Below are 18,755 nucleotides of genomic sequence, written 5' to 3' on the forward strand. Positions count from 1 at the left end.
TGGGTTCAGTTCTACACTCACTGGTTCCCCTCCCTCTCCTCTCCTGAAGGTGCTGACTCTGGCTGGGTTCACTGGGACCCTAAAGCCCCGCCCACACATTGTTCTTTCACAAAGATGACCACGCATGCGTTCTACTGCTCGCTGAATCACGATGGCGGCGCACCAACCTGCAGCTTTCCTTTACAAAGATGGCGACCGTGAGCCTGGGCCTATTACTGCGAAAACGCCCCGGAGCTGCAAATCGGAGACCTGTTGTTTTTTTAGTCCGGGTTGGTGGTCTGCACCAGGTGATTATGAAGCTCATCTGTCAAGTACATTACTCCCCTGCGCCCCGATGATTGAAATTCGACTCCAAACTACATGTCCGACCTCCTCCGCCTGCTCACACACCGCGGCCGCCTCTAATCAAGGTCACACTGCGCATGCTCCATATACAGCCCACGCCTGCGCACTGGGCTACGCCAGTGAGACGACCTCCTGACGTCACAGGAAGGCGGCGGGAGGGCGCCCGTGCGCCCGTGCGCAGGCGCGAAGTTTAAAATAACCTAACCTGGCATTTGTTTATTTTGATACCATGATAAAGCGAAGAATCTGCTCATAAAACTAAATCGACTGCTGCAAATGTTTCATGAATTAATCGCGGTTTTTAACGGTCTCCCCCCCCCCAGTTGTCAGGGGAGACGCGTCAGGTTCGCCAGCCACAGACCGGATGTGACGCACAGACGCCGGAAGTGGGGGTTAGCAGTAGCGCCGGCGAGGCTGGTCCCGGCGGACAATGTCGGAGCGGAAATCTTTCACGGCAAAGGAGCCAAAGGTGGGCAGTGCAAACGTTACGCTCAAAGCTTCCCTGATAAAGTGCAACATCATCACCGACACCTGGGAGTCCCTGGCTAAAGACCGCCCTAAGTGGAGGAAGTGTATCCGGGAGGGCGCTGGGCACCTCGAGTCTCATCGCCGAGAGCGGCAGTAAACAAGTGCAGGCAGCGGAAGCAGTGTGCGGCAAACCAGTCCCACCCTCCCTTTCCTCCAACCACTGACTGTCCCACCTGTGACAGGGACTGTGGCTCTCGTATTGGTCTGTTCAGTCACCTGAGGACTCACTTTTAGAGTGGAAGCAAGTCTCCCTCAATTCCGAGGGACTGTCTATGATGATGATGGAGGCCCCGGGGACCGCGAGCGGGAGCGAGGCACTTCTGTGGGTCCAGCTGGAGGTGGGCGGAGCTGCAGGGTATACGTGTGGGACCTGTCCACACAGCACTGGCAGGGGAGACCCAGTCTCCATCACCGGCCCCGTGCTGAATTAACCTGATCTCGGCCGGTGTGCGCGAATAAGAACATGATTGGAGCTTGATGTCCCTGGACTGGGCTGGGGGGCTGCTGGGGTTTGCTAATCAGCCAGGATCGCTGCTCTTACTCGCTATTCAACGGCCCAAGAATTCAAGAGCATGGAGGTTATGCTTGAACTGTATTAAACATGAGTTAAGCCTCAGCTAGAGTACTGCGATCAGTTCTGGTCACCACGTTACAGGAAAGATGTGATAGCACTGGAGAGAGTACCGAGGAAATTTATGCGGATGTTGCCTGGACTGGAGAATTTTAGCGATGAGGAAAGATTGGATAGGCCGGGTTTCTTTTGTTTGGAACAGAGGAGGCTGAGGGGAGACCTTATTGAGGTGTATAAAATTATGATAGGTCTAGATAGAGTGGGTAGGAAGGACCTATTTCCCTTGGCTGAGTGGTCAACAAGGGGCATAGATTTAAATTAGAGAGGGTTTGAAGGGAGTTTTCTTCACCCAGAGGGTGATTTGGGTCTGGAACTCACTGCCTGAAAGGCAGAAACCCTCACCACATTTAAAAAGTCCTTGGATGTGTGCTTGAAGTGCTGTAACGTACAGGACTACAGACCAAGTGCTGGAAAGTGGGATTATACTGGATAGCTGTTTGTTGGACATGGTGGGCCAAAATGAGGCAGTGTTTAGGGTTGGTTGCGAGCCGAATAGCTCATCAGCAAAACCTTACATCCCCGTGTGGGTCATCGCCTCGGCAAGAGGAAGGGTCTTGGGGCATTATTGGAGAACACCGGGGGTTCGTTGAAGGAAGAAATTGATTGCTGGCTCCTCTGTCTGATCTTTTACAGATGTCAGACTAGATGTCACCCCCGTGGCCTCGGGCTCCACTCCAGGCTCACAGCCAGCAGAGGATACCCCCAACATCTGGAGCGACTTCACCTCAGTGATCAAGTAAGTAAATACTGACACGCTCCCTGGAGGCCCCTTAAATATATCGATACGCTCCTGGGGCTCCCAGTTAATACTGACACACTCCCCGGGGACTTCCTATAAATACTGACGCACTCCCCGGAGACTCCCTATAAATACTGACGCACTCCCCGGGGACTCCCTATAAATACTGACGCACTCCCCGGGGACTCCCTGTAAATACTGATGCACTCCCCGGGGACTCCCTATAAATACTTATGCACTCCCCGGGGACTCCCTGTAAATACTGACCCACTTCTGGCAACCCCCTGTAAATACTGACACACTCCCGGGGACCTCCTGTAAATACTGACACACTCCCAGGGATTCCCTGTAAATACTGACACACTCCCGGGGATCCCCTGTAAATGCTGATACACACCCGGGGATCCCCTATAAACACTGACACACTCCCAGGGATCCACTGTAAATACTGTCACACTCCCAGGGATCCACTGTAAATACTGTCACACTCCCAGGGATCCCCTGTAAATACTGACACACTCCTGGGGATCCCCTGTAAATACTGACACACTCCCGGGGATCCACTGTAAATACTGACACACTCATGGCAGGATAGCACAGACACGTGTAGTCATGGCAGGAGACCCGCTGTACACGTATCATGCTCCTCCTGTGTTATGTGGGAACTCAGGGACGCTTCCAGTGTCCCTGATGACACTACATGTGCAGGAAGTGTATCTTGCTGCAGCACCTGACAGACTGCATTGCGGCACGGTAGCTGCGTATGGATTCACTCTGGAGCATCCGCGATGCTGAGGATGTCGTGAATAGCACGTTTAGTGAGTTGGTCACACCGCAGGCAAGGGTTACTCAGGCAGCTAAGAAATGGATGACCATCAGGTAGAACAGTGGAAGGAAAGTGGTGCAGGAGTCCCCTGCAGTCATCCCCCTCCAAAACAGATACACTGTTTTGGGTATTGTTGGGGGGGATGACTCATCAGTGGAAGGCAGCAGCAGCCAACTTCATAGCACTATGGGTGGCTCTGCTGCACAAGAGGGCAGGAAGAAGAATGGGAAAGCTATAGTGGTAGAGGATTCTATTGTAAGGGGAATAGATAGGTGTTTCTGCGGCCGCAATCGAGACTCCAGGATGGTATGTTGCATCCCTGGTGCAAGGGTCAAGGATGTCTGAGTGGCTGCAGAATATTTTGGAGGGGGAGGGTAAATAGCCAGTTGTCGTGGTGCATGTAGTTATCAACGATATAGGTAAAAAACGGGATGAGGTCCTACAAGCTGAATTTAGGGAGCGAGGAGTTAAATGAAAAAGCAGGATTTCAAAGGTAGTAATCTCAGGATTGCTACCAGTGCCACGTGCTAGTCAGAGTAGGAATTGCAGGATAGCTAAAATGAATATGTGACTTGAGTGGTGCAGGAGGGAGGGATTCAAATTCCTGGGACATTGGAACCGGTTCTGGAGGAGGTGGGACTAGTACAAACCAGATGGTCTGCACCTGGGTAGGACTGGAACCAATGTCCTGTGAAAGTGTTTGCTACTGCTGTTTGGGAGGGGTTAAACTAATATGGCAGGGGGATGGGAATCTATGCAGGGAGACAGAGGGAAGTAAAATGGGAGCAAAAGATAGAAAGAAGAAAAGTAAAAGTGGATGGCAGAGAAACCCAAGGCAAAAATCAAAAAGGGCCACATTACAGCCAAAGTCTAAAGCGACAAAGTGTGTTAAAAAGACAAGCCTGAAGCCTCTGTGCCTTAATGCGAGAAGTATTTGTAATAAGGTGGAAGAATTAACTGCGCAGGCAGCTAATAACGAATATAATATAATTGGGGTTACGCAGACATGGCTTCAGGGTGACCAAGGCTGGGAATTCAACATCTTGGAGTATTCAACATTCAGGAAGGATAGACAGAAAGGAAAAGGAGGTGGGGTAGCGTTGCTGGTTAAAGAGGAAATTAACTCAGTCGTAAGGAAGGACATTAGCTTGGATGATAGGGAATCTGTATGGGTAGAGCTGCAGAATACCAAAGGACAGAAAACGCTAGTGGGAGTTGTGTACAGACCACCAAACAATAGTAGTGAGGTTGGGGACAGCATCAAACAAGAAATTAGGGATGCGTGCAATAAAGGTACAGCAGTTATCATGGGCGACTTTAATCTACATATAGATTGGGCTAACGAAACTGGTAACAGTACAGTGGAGGAGGATTTCCTGGAGTGTATTATGAATGGTTTTCTAGACCAATATGTTGAGTAACCAACTAGAGGGCTGGCCATCGTAGACTGGGTGATGTGTAACGAGAAAGGACTAATTAGCAATCTTCTTGTGCGAGGCCCCTTGGGGAAGAGTGACCATAATATGGTAGAATTTTTTATTAAGATGGAGAGTGACACAGAGAGTAATTCAGAGACTAGGGTCCTGAACTTAAGGAAAGGTAACTTCGATGGTATGAGACATGAATTGGCTAGAATCGGCTGGCAAAAGATACTTAAAGGGTTGACGGTGGATAGGCAATGGCAATGGCAAATATTTAAAGATCACATGGATGAACTTCAACAATTGTACATCCCGTCTGGAGTAAAAATAAAACGGGGAAGGTGGCTAACAAGGGAAATTAGGGATCATGTTAAATCCAAGGAAGAGGCATATAAATTGGCCAGAAAAAGCAGAAAACCTGAGGACTGGGAGAAATTTAGAATTCAGCATAGGAGGGTTTAATTAGAAGGGGGGAAATAGAGTATGAGAGAAAGCTTGCTGGGAACATAAAAACTGACTGCAAAAGCTTCTCTAGATATGTGAAGAGGAAAAGATTAGTGAAGCCAAACATAGGTCCCTTGTAGTCAGAATCAGGTGGATTTATAATGGGGAACAAAGAAATGACAGACAAATACTTTAGTTCTGCCTTCACTAAGGAAGACACAAATAACGTTCTGGAAATACTAGGGGACCGAAGCTCTAGCGAGAAGGAGGAACTGAAGGAAATCCTTATTAGCCAGAAAATTGTGTTAGGGAAAATTATGGGATTGAAGGCCGATAAATCCCCAGGGCTTGATAGTCTGCATCCAAGAGTACTTACGGAAGTGGCCCTAGAAATAGTGGATGCATTGGTAATCATTTTCCAACAGTCTATCGACTCTGGATCAGTTCCTATGGACTGGAGTGTAGCTAATGTAACAGCACTTTCTAAAAAAGAAGTGACAGAGAAAACAGGAAATTATTGACCAGTTAGCCTGACATCAGTAGTGGGGAAAATGTTGGAATCAATTATTAAAGACGAAATAGCAGCGCATTTGGAAAGTAGTGACAGGATTGGTCCAAGTCAGCATGGATTTACGAAAGGGAAATCATGCTTGACAAATCTTCTAGAAATTTTTGAGGATGTAACTAGTCGAGTAAACAAGGGAGAACCAGTGGATGTGGTGTATTTGGACTCAAAATTCTTTTGACAAGGTCCCTCACAAGAGATTGGTGTGCAAAATTCAAGCACATGGTATTGGGGGTAATGTATTAACGTGGATAGAGAACTGGTTGGCAGACAGGAAGCAGAGAGTCGGGATAAACGGGTCCTTTTCAGAATGGCAGGCAGTGACAAGTGGGGTGCCGCAGGGCTCAATGCTGGGACCCCAGCTATTTACAGCTTATCAATGATTTAGATGAAGGAATTGAGAGTAAAATCTCCAGGTTTGCAGGTGACACTAAGCTGGGTGGCGGTGTGAGCTGTGAGGAGGATGCTGTGAGGTTATCCACTTTGGGGGCAAAAACATGAAGGCAGAATATTATCTGAATGGCGGCAAATTAGGAAAAGGGGAGGTGCAACGAGACCTGGGTGTCATGATACATCAATCATTGAAGGTTGGCATGCAGGTGCAGCAGGCGGTGAAGAAGGCAAATGGCATGTTGCCCTTCATAGCTAGGGGATTTGAGTATAGGAGCAGGGAGGTCTTACTGCAGTTGTACAGGGCCTTGTTGAGGCCTCACTTGGAATATTGTGTTCAGTTTTGGTCTCCTAATCTGAGGAAGGACGTTCTTGCTATTGAGGGAGTGCAGAGAAGGTTCACCAGACCGATGCCCGGGATGGCAGGACTGACATATGAGGAGAGACTGGATCGACTGGGCCTGTATTCACTGGAGTTTAGAAGAATGAGAGGGGATCTCATAGAAACATATAAAATTCTGATGGGACTGGACAGGTTAGATGCAGGAAGAATGTTCCCGATGTTGGGGAAGTCCAGAACCAGGGGACACAATCTAAGGATAAGGGATAAGCCATTTAGGACTGAGATGAGGAGAAATGTCTTCACTCAGAGAGTTGTTAACCTATGGAGTTTGTTATATATATTCAAGAGGGAGTTGGATATGGCCCTTACGGCTAAAGGGATCAAGGGGTATGGCGAGAAGGCAGGAAAGGGGTACTGAGGTGAATGATCAGCCATGATCTTATTGAATGGTGGTACAGGCTCGAAGGGCTGAATGGCCTACTCCTGCACCTATTTTCTATGTTTCTACTCCCGGGGATTCCCTGTAGACAATGACACACTCCCAGGGACCTCCTGTAAATACTGACACACTCCCGGGCACCCGTTGTAAATACTGACATCCCTTTGAGTGAAGAAATTTATCCTTATCTCAGTCCTAAATGGCCGACTCCTTATTCTGAGACAGTGAACCCTAGTTCATCATCCCATCATCTACCCTTTAAAGACCTTTTATGTACGTCAATGAAATTACTGCTCATTCTTCTAAATTCTAGGGAATATAGGCCTGGTCTCCTTAATCTCTCCTCATAATACAATACACCCATCCCAGGAACCAGTCTGGTGAACCTTCATTGCACTCCCTCTATGGCAAGTATATCCCTCCTTTGATAAGGATGCCAAAACTGTACTCCAGGCGTGGTCTCACCAGGGCCCTATATAATTGCAGTAAGATATGTTTACTCTCATACTATAAGGGTAAGAGGTGTCACAGTTGTGTTAGGTGGACTGGTTGGGCTGGGTGCTCTTTGCCTTTCTGTCATTGTTCATAGGTTTATATATAACCTTCAGGCCTGTTGACCAAGGGCCGTGCGGCTCTTTGTCAGCCGGCGTGGACATGATGGGCCGAAATGGCCTCCTTCTGCGTTGTAAATTTCTATGTTTCTATACTCCAAACCTTTTGTAATAAAGGCCAACATAACATTTGCTTTCCTAATTGCTTGCTATACCTGCATGTTAACTTTCAGTGATTCGTGTACAAGGTCACCCAGGTCCCTCTGAACACCAACATTTCCCAATCTCTCACCATTTAAAGATACACTGCTTTTCTATTTTGCCGACCAAAGCGGATAACTTCACATTTAGCCACACTATATTCCATCTGCCATGTTCTTGGCCTCTCATTTAACCTGTCTGTGTCCCTTTGCAGCCTCTTTGCATTAACCTCACAAATAAGTTTCCCATCTAGCTTTGTATCATCAGTCAACTTGGATACATTACACTCGGCCCGCTCATCTAAGTCATTGATATAGATTGTAGCTGAGGCCCAAGCACTGATCCTTGTGGTACCCCACTAGTTACAGCTTGCTAACCCGAGAATGACCCGTTTTTTTCTACTCTCTGTTTTCTGTCCATTGACCAATCCTCAATCCATGTAATATATTACCCCCAATCCCATGAGTCCTAACTTTGTGCCTCTCTGTCCCTCTCTCTGCCCAACTCTCACTGTCCCCTTCTCTCTCTCGCGCTCTCTGTCAGTTTCTCTGTCCATCTGTCTCTCTCTCCGTCGGTCTCTCTCCATGTCAGTGTCTCTTTCTCTCGCCATCTCTCTCTCTCTCGCTCTGTTAGTCTCTCTCTGTCCTCTCTCTCTCTCTCTCTCTCTCTCTCTTTCTGTCAGTCTCTCTCCGTCTCCCTCTCTGTGTCGGTGTCTCTCTCTCTCGCCATCTCTCTCACTGTCCCTTTCTCTGTCAGTCTCTCTGTCTCGCCTTCTATTGCTCTCTTTCTCTCGGTATTCTTTGCCTGGTATTAATTATTTGTTGTTTTCTGTAGCACCCACAATGACCTTTCCCGCTACAGAGAATCCCCCGACAGGAACATCAGATGAAAGCTTTCTCTCCTGAAATCTGTGCATCCAGTTTGTTTCTTGCTGTCTTGTAGCTAATTACATCTGGAGAGAGCAGAGTGGAAAGGCTGAGGGGATTTGCAGTAATCAGGATCAAACTGTACCCGGAGTGAGTGTGTGTCGGTGTAAATAATAAAGTGAGCAGAAAAGGACCTGTTTGATGGAACACTGTATCTAACCACGTGCTGTCCCTGCCGTGGTGAGTGTTTGATGGGACAATGCAGAGAGAGCCTTACTCTCTATCTAACCCGTGCTGTACCTGCCCTGGGAGTGTTTGATGAGATAGTGTAGAGGGAGCTTTACTCTGTATGTAACCCGTGCTGTACCTGCCCTGGGAGTGTTTTATGGGACAGTGTAGAGGGAGCTTTAATCTGTATCTAATCCGTGCTGTACCTGCCCTGGGAGGGTTTGATGGACAGTGTAGAGGGAGCTTTAATCTGCATCTAACCTGTGCTATTACTGAATCATAAAACCATAGAAATTTACAGCATGGAAGAAAGCCATTTCGGCCCATCATGTCCGCGCCGGCCGACCAAGAGCTATCCAGCCTAATCCAATTTTCCAGCTCTAGGTCCGTAGCCCTGCAGGTTACGGCACTTTAAGTGCACATCCAAGTATTTTTTAAATGTGGTGAGGGTTTCTGCCTCGACCACCTTTTCAGGCAGTGAGTTCCAGACCCACCACCCTCTGCGTGAAGACATTTCCCCTAAAATCCCCTCAAAACCGCCTAACAATTACTTTAAATCTATGCCCGCTGGTTGTTGACCCCTCTGCAAAGGGAAATAGGTCCTTCCTATCCCTCTATCCAGGCTCCTCATAATTTTAAACACCTCAATAAGATCTCCCTTCAGCCTTCTCTTTTCCAAAGAAAACAAACCCAGCCTAGCCAATCTTTGCTCATAGCTAAAATTCTCCAGTGCAGGCAACATCCTCGTAAATCTCCTCTGTACCCCCTCTGGTGCAATCACATCTTTCCTGTAATGTGATGACCACAACTGCACGCAGTACTCTAGCTGTGGCCTATGTTGTGTTTTATACAGTTCGAGCATAATCCCCCCCATGCTCTTGTATTCTATGCCTCGGCTAATAAAGGCAAGTATTCCGTATGCCTTCTTAACCACCTGATCTACCTGGCCTGCTACCTTCAGGGATCTGTGGACACGTCTACACTGAATGTGACGGTTTTTAATGACACCAAGCACTGGGGTTTCAGTTTATTTTGTAGTCCTTGCTCCAAACACATTTTACCTGCTTCCAATCACATTCCTGTCAGGTGGAAGATCGACATTTAATGGCGGATGCCTCACCCAGCCTGCAGTGTGATATAGAATGTGTCTCCCGACTCTCTGACACTTCCTCCTACTTCCCCCGGACCATGACCCCACTACCCAACATCAAACCATCATTTCCCAGACTGTCACAGACCTCATCGCCTCTGGAGATCTTCCCTCTACGGCCGCCAACCTCATAGACCCCCAACCCCACACAGCCCACTTCTATCTCCTTCCACAAACAGGACTGCCCCGGTAGACCCATCGATCCCCAACCTACACAACCCACTTCTATCTCCTTCTACAAACAGGACTGTCCTGGTAGACCCATCGATCCCCAACCTACACAACCCACTTCTATCTCCTTCTACAAACAGGACTGTCCTGGTAGACCCATCGATCCCCAACCTACACAACCCACTTCTAACTCCTTCTACAAACAGGACTGTCCTGGTAGACCCATCGATCCCCAACCTACACAGCCCACTTCTAACTCCTTCCACATACAGGACTGTTCTGGTAGATCCATCGATCCCCAACCCCGCACAACCCACTTCTATCTCCTTCCACAAACAGGAGTGTCCCGGTAAACCCATCGATTCCGAACCTACACAACCCACTTCTATCTCCTTCCACAAACAGGACTGTCCTGGTAGACCCATCGATTCCGAACCTACACAACCCACTTCTATCTCCTTCCACAAACAGGACTGTCCCGGTAGACCCATCGATTCCGAACCTACACAACCCACTTCTATCTCCTTCCACAAACAGGACTGTCCTGGTAGACCCATCGATTCCGAACCTACACAGCCCGCTTCTACCTCCTTCCACAAACAGGACTGTCCTGGTAGACCCATCGATTCCCAACCCCGCACAGCCCGCTTCTATCTCCTTCCACAAACAGGAGTGTCCCGGTAAACCCATCGATCCCCAACTCCACACAGCCTGCTTCTACCTCTTTCCACAAACAGGACTGCCCCGGTAGACCCATCGATCCCCAACCTACACAGCCCACTTCTATCTCCTTCCACAAACAGGAGTGTCCCGGTAGACCCATTGTTTCAGCCTGCTCTTGCCCCACACAACTAATTTCTTCCTACCTCGACTCTACCTTTTCTCCCCTTGTTCACTCTCCTTCCACCTACATCCGCGACTCTTCCGACACCCTCTGGCAGTTCCCAGCTTCCTGGCCCCAACCATCTCTTTTTCATTACGAATGTCCAATCCCTCTATACTTCCATCCCCCACCAGGATGGTCTGAGAGCGCTCTGCTTCTTCCTTGTACAGAGGCCCAACTAGGCCCCATCCACCACCATCCTCCTCCGCCTGGCTGAATTTGTTCTGGCATTGAACAACTTCTCCTTTAACTCCACTCACATCCTCCAAATTAAAGGTGTTGCTCTGGGAACCTGCATGGGTCCTACCTATGCCTGCCTTTTCGTGGGATATATGGAATAATTTTTGTTCCAGTCCTACTTGGGTCCTCTCCTCACCCCTTTTTCCGGTACATTGATGACTGTATCGGTGCTGTTTCCTGCTCTCGCCCTGAACTAGAAAATTTAATTCACTTTGCCTCCAATTTCCACTCTTCCCTTCACATGGTCCATATCTGACTCTTCCGCGACTTTTCTGTCTCCATTTCTGGGGATAGACTATTGACAAACATTCACTATAAGCCCACTGACTCCCACAGCTATGTGGACCACACTTCCTCCCACCCCGCATCCTGTAAAGAATTCATTCCATTTTCCCAATTTCTCCGTCTCATCTCCTCTGATGATGCCACCTTCCACACTAGTGCCTCTGATATGCCTCCCTTTTTCCTCAACCAAGGATTCCCCTCCGCCATGGTTAATGTGGCCCTCGACCGTGTCCTTTCTATTTCCCGTATTTCTGCTCTCACCCCTTTCCCTCCCTCTCAGAACCATGATAGGGTTCCCCTTGTCCTCACCTTTTACCCCACCAGCCTCCACGTTCAACGGATCATCCTCGCCATTTTCGCCTCCTCCAGCATGATCCCACGACCAATCACATCTTCCCCTCCCCTCTCAGCATTCCGAAGGGACTGCTCCCTCTGCAATACCCTGGTCCACTCCACAGTCACCCCCAGCAACCCTCCCCTTCCCACGGCACCTTCCCACGCAAGCACAGGAGATGCAACACCGGTCCTTTTACCTCCTCCCTTCCCACTGTCCAGGGCCCCAAACACTCCTTCAGGGTCTTTCAATATAGTATACTGTATTCGCTGCTCACGATGTGGTCTCCTCTACATTGGGGAGATCAAAGGCAGATTGGGTAATGGCTTTGCAAGAACACCTTTGTTCCGTCCGTAAGCATGACCCCGAGCTTCTGGTCATCTGTCACTTTAATTCTCCACTCCACTCCCACTCTGACCTCTCTGTCCTTGGCCTCCTACACTGTTCCAATGAAGCTCAATACAAGCTCGAGGTACAGCACCTCATCTTTCGTTTAGGCACTTTACAGCCTTCTGGACTCAACATCGAGTTCAACAATTTCAGACCTCACCCTCTGCTCATATTTTGTTCCCTTTCCTCCCTTTTTATTTTTACAAACTACCCCCCCCTTTTATTTTTATTATTTTTCTCTGTTTCCCATGGCAGCCTGTAATTATTCCGCTATTCACACCCTATCTAGACTGATCTGTTGTTTACTAATTTGTGCCATTACCATCTCAATTTGGCCCATCATCCCTTTAGTCTCAAATCTCTCCTGCCTTCCACCCTATCACCGACCTTCCTTTTTGTTCTTTCCTCCCCTCCCCCTTTCAGAGCCCCTTGCACTTCCTTAAGAATCTGTTACATTTTGAACCTTTGCCAGTTCTGACAAAGGGTCATCGACCGGTAACGTTAACTCTGTTTCTCTCCACAGATGCTACCTGACCCGTTGAGATTTCCAGCTTTTTCTGTTTTTATTTCCAATTCCAACATCCGTAGTATTTTACTTTTGTGCTCAGCTAGATAAGGTGGTTAAGAAGGCATATGGGATACTTGCCTTTATTAGCCGATGCATAGAATACAAGAGCAGGGAGTTTATGTTTGAACTGTATAAAACACTAGTTAGGCCACAGCTGGAATACTACGTACAGTTCTGGTCACCACATTACAGGAAACAGAGGGTACAGAAGAGATTAATCAAGATGTTGCCTGGACTAAGAATTTAACTATGAGGAAAGATTGGCTAGGCTGGGATTGTTTTCTTTGGAATAGAGGAGGCTAAGGTGCATAAAATTTTGAGGAGTCTAGATAGAGTGGATAGGAAGGACATAGAAACATAGAAAGTAGGTGCAGGAGTAGGCCATTCGGCCCTTCGAGCTTGCACCGCCATTCAATATGATCATGGCTGATCATGCAACTTCAGTACCCCATTCCTGCTTTCTCTCCATACCCCCTGATTCCTTTAGCCGTAAGGGCCACATCTAACTCCCTTTTGAATATATCAAACCAATTGGCCTCAACAACTTTCTGTGGTACAGAATTCCACAGGTTCACAATTCTCTGAGTGAAGAAGTTTCTCCTCATCTCAGTCCTAAATGGCTTACCTCTTATCCTTAGACTGTGACCCCTGGTTCTGGACTTCCCCAACATCGGGAACATTCTTCCCCTTAGCAGAGTGGTCAATAACCAAGGGGCATAGATTTAAAGTAATTGGCAGGAGGTTTAGAGGGGATTTAGAGGGTGGTTGAGGTCTGGAACTCACTGCCTGAAAAGGTGGTAGAGGCAGAAACCCTCATAGCATTTAAAAAGTGCTTGGATGTACATTTGAAGTGCCGTGACCTACAGGCTATGGACCAAGAGCTGGAAAGTGGGATTAGGCTGGATAGCTCCTTGTCAGCCGGCACGAACACATTGGGCCAAATGGCGGCCTCCTGTGCTGTAAATTTCTATGATTTTATGAAAACTAGAATTGTCTGTTCTGAATTTATATCCTATACTCAGTGGTAATTTTTGAAAACTCCTTTTACAGGGTGTTAGAAGGTGAGGATTTGCAGACGGGAAACTCAAACCAAACATCATGTCAAGATCTGACGGAGTCACACAATTCACCAGGATCTGAATATCATCGGCCTTTGAATGTGACAGGAAAAACGTTTGTCTGCTCTGTCTGTGGGAAAACATTTCCAACATCAGTGTGACTGGAAAAGTACTGAGACACACACACCCGAGTGAGAGTGTTCCAGTGCACTGCCTGTGGAAAGAGCTTTAACCAGTTACACAGCCTGAAAAAACATCGCACCATCACCAGCGGGGATAAACCGTACACATGTTCTGTGTATGGACGAGGCTTCAACTGATCGTCCAACCTGGAGAGACACAAGGACACCCCCACCACAGAGAAACCGTGGGAATGTGGACACTGTGGGAAGGGATTCAGTTTCCCGTCCCATCTGGAAACTCATCGGCGCATTCACACTGGGGAGAGACCGTTCACCTGCTCTGAGTGTGGGAAGGGATTCACTAAGTCATCTCACCTGCTGATACACCAGCGATTTCACACTGGGGAGAGGCCGTTTACTTGCTCCATGTGTGATAAGGGATTCACTCAGTTAACCAACCTCAGTAAACACCAACTTGTTCACACTGATAAGAGATCTTTTAAATGTTCTGACTGTCAGAAGAGCTTTAAAAGCACAATGGGTCTGCTGACACACCAACGCAGTCACACTGGAGAAAGACCGTTTACCTGCTCTGAGTGTGGGAAGGGATTCACCCAGTCATCCCACCTGCGGACACCACCGAGTTCACAGTGGGGAGAGGCCGTTTACCTGCTCCATGTGTGGGAAGGGATTCACTCAGTCATCCACCCTGCTGAGACACCAGCGAGTTCACACTGGGGAGAGGCCGTTCATCTGCTCTGAGTGTGGGAAGGGATTCACTCAGTCATCCACCCTGCTGAGACATCAGCGAGGTCACAAGTGACTGCAGGGATTGGATTCTGCTTATTGCTGCTGTTAATCACATCTCATCTGAATCGTGTTCATTCTGACAGTTGTAGTTTGTTTCTGCTGATGTTAATAACCCCTGTAATTGGAGTTTAATATTTTGATGTTTCAGATAACAGTGTGTCTATTTGATGACTCCAAGATAAGCATAGACTACTTGATGTCCTGTTACCGACTGTTCCACTTTTGGGCTTTTTCTACTTTCTAACTCCAGATTATATGAGTTGTCATACCTTCGGTTACTCTCATGGACAATTTTCAGCTCCCATACCTTCCAGAGTGCCTCTCCTAGCCTTGGTATCCAGGGAAGGTATCGGTAACAAGCCCGGAATCACTGAACACAAAACCCAGTCTGTTAAACACTTTCAGCTACTGTACTTCGCGTGTGCCCCACGGCATCTCTCACCTTCGATGTGTGAATAGAGAATCAGGTCTGCAAATTTGGTCTTGAATTTAAATCCACTCAGCAAATGTATTTCAAAAAATATGAACAAGTCACGGCTCAATAATCCAACTCTATATTCATAGCAGGAAGTCCATGATCCAACTCCTCGAGTGGACAAAAAAAGTAAAAGTCCCAAATGTAAGAGCCCCTCGAATTCTTTAATACCTTTCAAATTGTGACCAGTTCCTCCTCCTTATAGAATTCCCCATCCCTGTGGGAGTCAAAATTGGTCAAAAAGTGCTGATTGGAAATTTCTAACATTTTTTCAGTTTCAAGCTGAGCAGTTCCTTCTCTCCGAGAAGCTCCAAGGAGACCCTTTGATTTAAACACAAATCTCCCCTCTTTTATATCCGGCATTAGAGTTACAGCAAATTCGAATAGCCGACAACTCAAATTTAAAAGTAATATACAAACTGTACCAATCACACAGCTCTGTGTCATAGAATCATAGAAAATGACGACACAGATGGACTTATGTCTGTGCCGGTCAAAAAAGAGCTCCCCGGCCTAATCCCACCCCCCAGCCCTCGGTACATAGTCCTGTAGGTTGTGGCTCTTTAAGTGCATATCCAAGTACTTTTTAAATGGGCGCGTTTATTTATACTGCCAAAATGGCTACTTTGTCTCTGATTGGCTCTCCATTATCACATGACCTCTTGCTGATTGGTCCCCTTGGAAGATAAGTCACCCTGAAATTTCTCTGGAATGTGTAACTGAAACCGCCCAGCCCAAGTTCTGACTGACTTTGCAAATTGTAATTCAATCCATTTTGACTTCAGTGGCCAGAGAGGACAGACCTTGAACAACCCAACAAAAGCCACCAAGTTTCAGCCGAAGTCCCTTACCCCAGCGCAAGTGTATTCCTCCCCCAATTGAAGTCCCTTACCCCAGCGCAAGTACACTCTCCCCTGGTCAAAGTCCCTTACCCCAGCGCAAGTGTATTCCTCCCCCAGTCGAAGTCCCTTACCCCAGCGCAAGTACACCCTCCCCTGGTCAAAGTCCCTAACCCCAGCGCAAGTGCATTCCTCCCCTGGCCGAATTCCCTCACCCCAGCACAAGTGCACCCTCTCCCGTCTGAAGTCCCTTACCCCAGCGCAAGTGAGTTCCTCCCCAGGCCGAAGTCCCTTACCCCAGCGCAAGTGCACCTTCTCCAGGCCAAAGTCCCTTACCCCAGGGCAAGTGCACCCTCCCCCGACCGAAGTCCCTTACACCAGGGCAAGTGCACCCTCCCCCAGCCGAAGTCCCTTACCCCAGCACGTGCAGCCTCCCCCGGCCGAAGTCCCTTCCCCCAGCACGTGCAGCCTCCCCCGGCCGAAGTCCCTTACCCCAGGGCAAGTGCACCCTCCCCCGGCCGAAGTCCCTTACCCCAGCACGTGCAGCCTCCCCCGGCCGAAGTCCCTTACCCCAGGGCAAGTGCACCCTCCCCCGGCCAAAGTTCCTTACCCCAGCGCAAGTGCACCCTCCCCCAGCCGAAGTCCCTTACCCCAGCACAAGTGCACCCTCCACTGGCCGAAGTCCCGTACCCGAGCGCAAGTGCTCGACCTTACCCCTGCCCTTAATAGATGGGGCATTGTGTGTGGGTCACGGATTGTTAACAGGTTTATTGGGTGTGAAGTGAATAGTGACAGTATCATGAATTCTGGATTTCATCCACTCCAACGATGTCCCTTGTAACACACGCTCTCAGCTTTCTGAGAAATTGGGCATGGGTGTAAAGGGGGTTGGAAGAATGAGATCCATCTTCCCTGAGTTTCCTCTCTCCCCTCTCCCGCTTCCCTTCTCTCCCCTCTCCCAGAGTACTTAAGGAGGTGGCCTTGGAAATAGTGGATGCATTGACAGTCATTTTCCAACATTCCATTGACTCTGGATCAGTTCCTATGGAGTGGAGGGTAGCCAATGTAACCCCACTTTTTAAAAAAGGAGAGAGAAAACAGGGAATTATAGACCGGTCAGCCTGACATCAGTAGTGGGTAAAATGATGGAATCAGTTGTTAAGGATGTCACAGCAGCACATTTGGAAAGTGGTGACATGATAGGTCCAAGCCAGCATGGATTTGTGAAAGGGAAATCATGCTTGATAAATCTTCTGGAATTTTTTGAGGATGTTTCCAGTAGAGTGGACAAGGGAGAATCAGTTGATGTGGTGCATTTGGACTTTCAGAAGGCTTTCGACAAGGTCCCACACAAGAGATTAATGTGCAAAGTTAAAGCACATGGGATTGGGGGTAGTGTGCTGACGTGGATTGAGAACTGGTTGTCAGACAGGAAGCAAAGGGTAGGAGTAAATGGGTACTTTTCAGAATGGCATGCAGTGACTGGGGTACCGCAAGGTTCTGTGCTGGGGCCCCAGCTGTTTACATTGTACATTAATGATTTAGATGAGGGGATTAAATGTAGTATCTCCAAATTTGCAGATGACACTAAGTTGGGTGGCAGTGTGAGCTGCGATGAGGATGCTATGAGGCTGCAGAGTGACTTGGATAGGTTAGGTGAGTGGGCAAATGCATGGCAGATGAAGTATAATGTGGATAAATCTGAGGTTATCCACTTTGGTGGTAAAAATAGGGAGACAGACTATTATCTGAATGGTGACAGATTAGGAAAAGGGGAGGTGCAACGAGACCTGGGTGTCATGGTACATCATTGAAGGTTGGCATGCAGGTACAGCAGGTGGTTAAGAAAGCAAATGGCATGTTGGCCTTCATAGCGAGGGGATTTGAGAACAGGGGCAGGGAGGTGTTACTACAGTTGTACAGGGCCTTGGTGAGGCCACACCTCTGGAGTATTGTGTACAGTTTTGATCTCCTAACTTGAGGAAGGACATTCTTCCTATTGAGGGAGTGCAGCGAAGGGTCACCAGACTGATTCCCGGGATGGCGGGACTGACATATCAAGAAAGATGGGATCAACTGGGCTTGTCTTCACTGGAATTCAGAAGAATGAGAGGGGATCTCATCGAAACGTTTAAAATTCTGACGGGTTTCGACAGGTTAGATGCAGGAAGAATGTTCCCAATGTTGGGGAAGTCCAGAACCAGGGGTCACAGTCTAAGGATAAGGGGTAAGCCATTTAGGACTGAGATGAGGAGAAACTTCAGAGTGGTGAACCTGTGGAATTCTCTACCAAAGAAAGTTGTTGAGGCCAATTCACTAAATATATTCAAAAAGGAGTTAGATGTAGTCCTTACCACGAGGGTGATCAAGGGGTATGGAGAGAAAGCAGGAATGGGGTACTGAAGTTGCATGTTCAGCCATGAACTCATTGAATGGCGGTGCAGGCTCGAAGGGCCGAATGGCCTACTCATGCACCTATTTACTATGGTTCTCCCTCGTAGTGTCACTCTCCCCATTCTCTCTCTGCTCATCACCCCCTCTCCCCCCCCTCTCCCCCCCCTCTCCCCCCCCCAGTGTCTCCCCCCCCCCCCAGTGTCTCCCCCCCCCCCAGTGTCTCCCCCCCCCCCCAGTGTCTCCCCCCCCCCCCAGTGTCTCCTCCCCCCCCCAGTGTCTCCCCCCCCCCAGTGTCTCCTCCCCCCCCCAGTGTCTCCCCCCCCCCAGTGTCTCCCCCCCCCAGTGTCTCCCCCCCCCAGTGTCTCCCCCCCCAGTGTCCCCCCCCCCCAGTGTCTCCCCCCCCAGTGTCTCCCCCCCCCAGTGTCTCCCCCCCCCAGTGTCTGTCCCCCCCCCCCAGTGTCTGTCCCCCCCCCCCAGTGTCTGTCCCCCCCCCCAGTGTCTGTCCCCCCCCCAGTGTCT

At 48.7% G+C, this 18,755-nt stretch overlaps 1 long non-coding RNA gene across 1 annotated transcript; it reads left to right on the forward strand.

The window, feature by feature from the left end:
* Nucleotides 1-730: 730 nt before the first annotated feature.
* LOC139256313 (uncharacterized) lies at nt 731-15,004 on the forward strand. The gene is made up of 3 exons (XR_011592162.1): nt 731-814; nt 2,138-2,240; nt 13,589-15,004. It is a non-coding gene; the product is annotated as an uncharacterized lncRNA (long non-coding RNA).
* Nucleotides 15,005-18,755: the final 3,751 nt, after the last annotated feature.

This window comes from Pristiophorus japonicus, unplaced genomic scaffold (genome assembly GCF_044704955.1).
Source record: "Pristiophorus japonicus isolate sPriJap1 unplaced genomic scaffold, sPriJap1.hap1 HAP1_SCAFFOLD_709, whole genome shotgun sequence".
In the NCBI taxonomy this organism is placed as follows: domain Eukaryota; kingdom Metazoa; phylum Chordata; class Chondrichthyes; family Pristiophoridae; genus Pristiophorus; species Pristiophorus japonicus.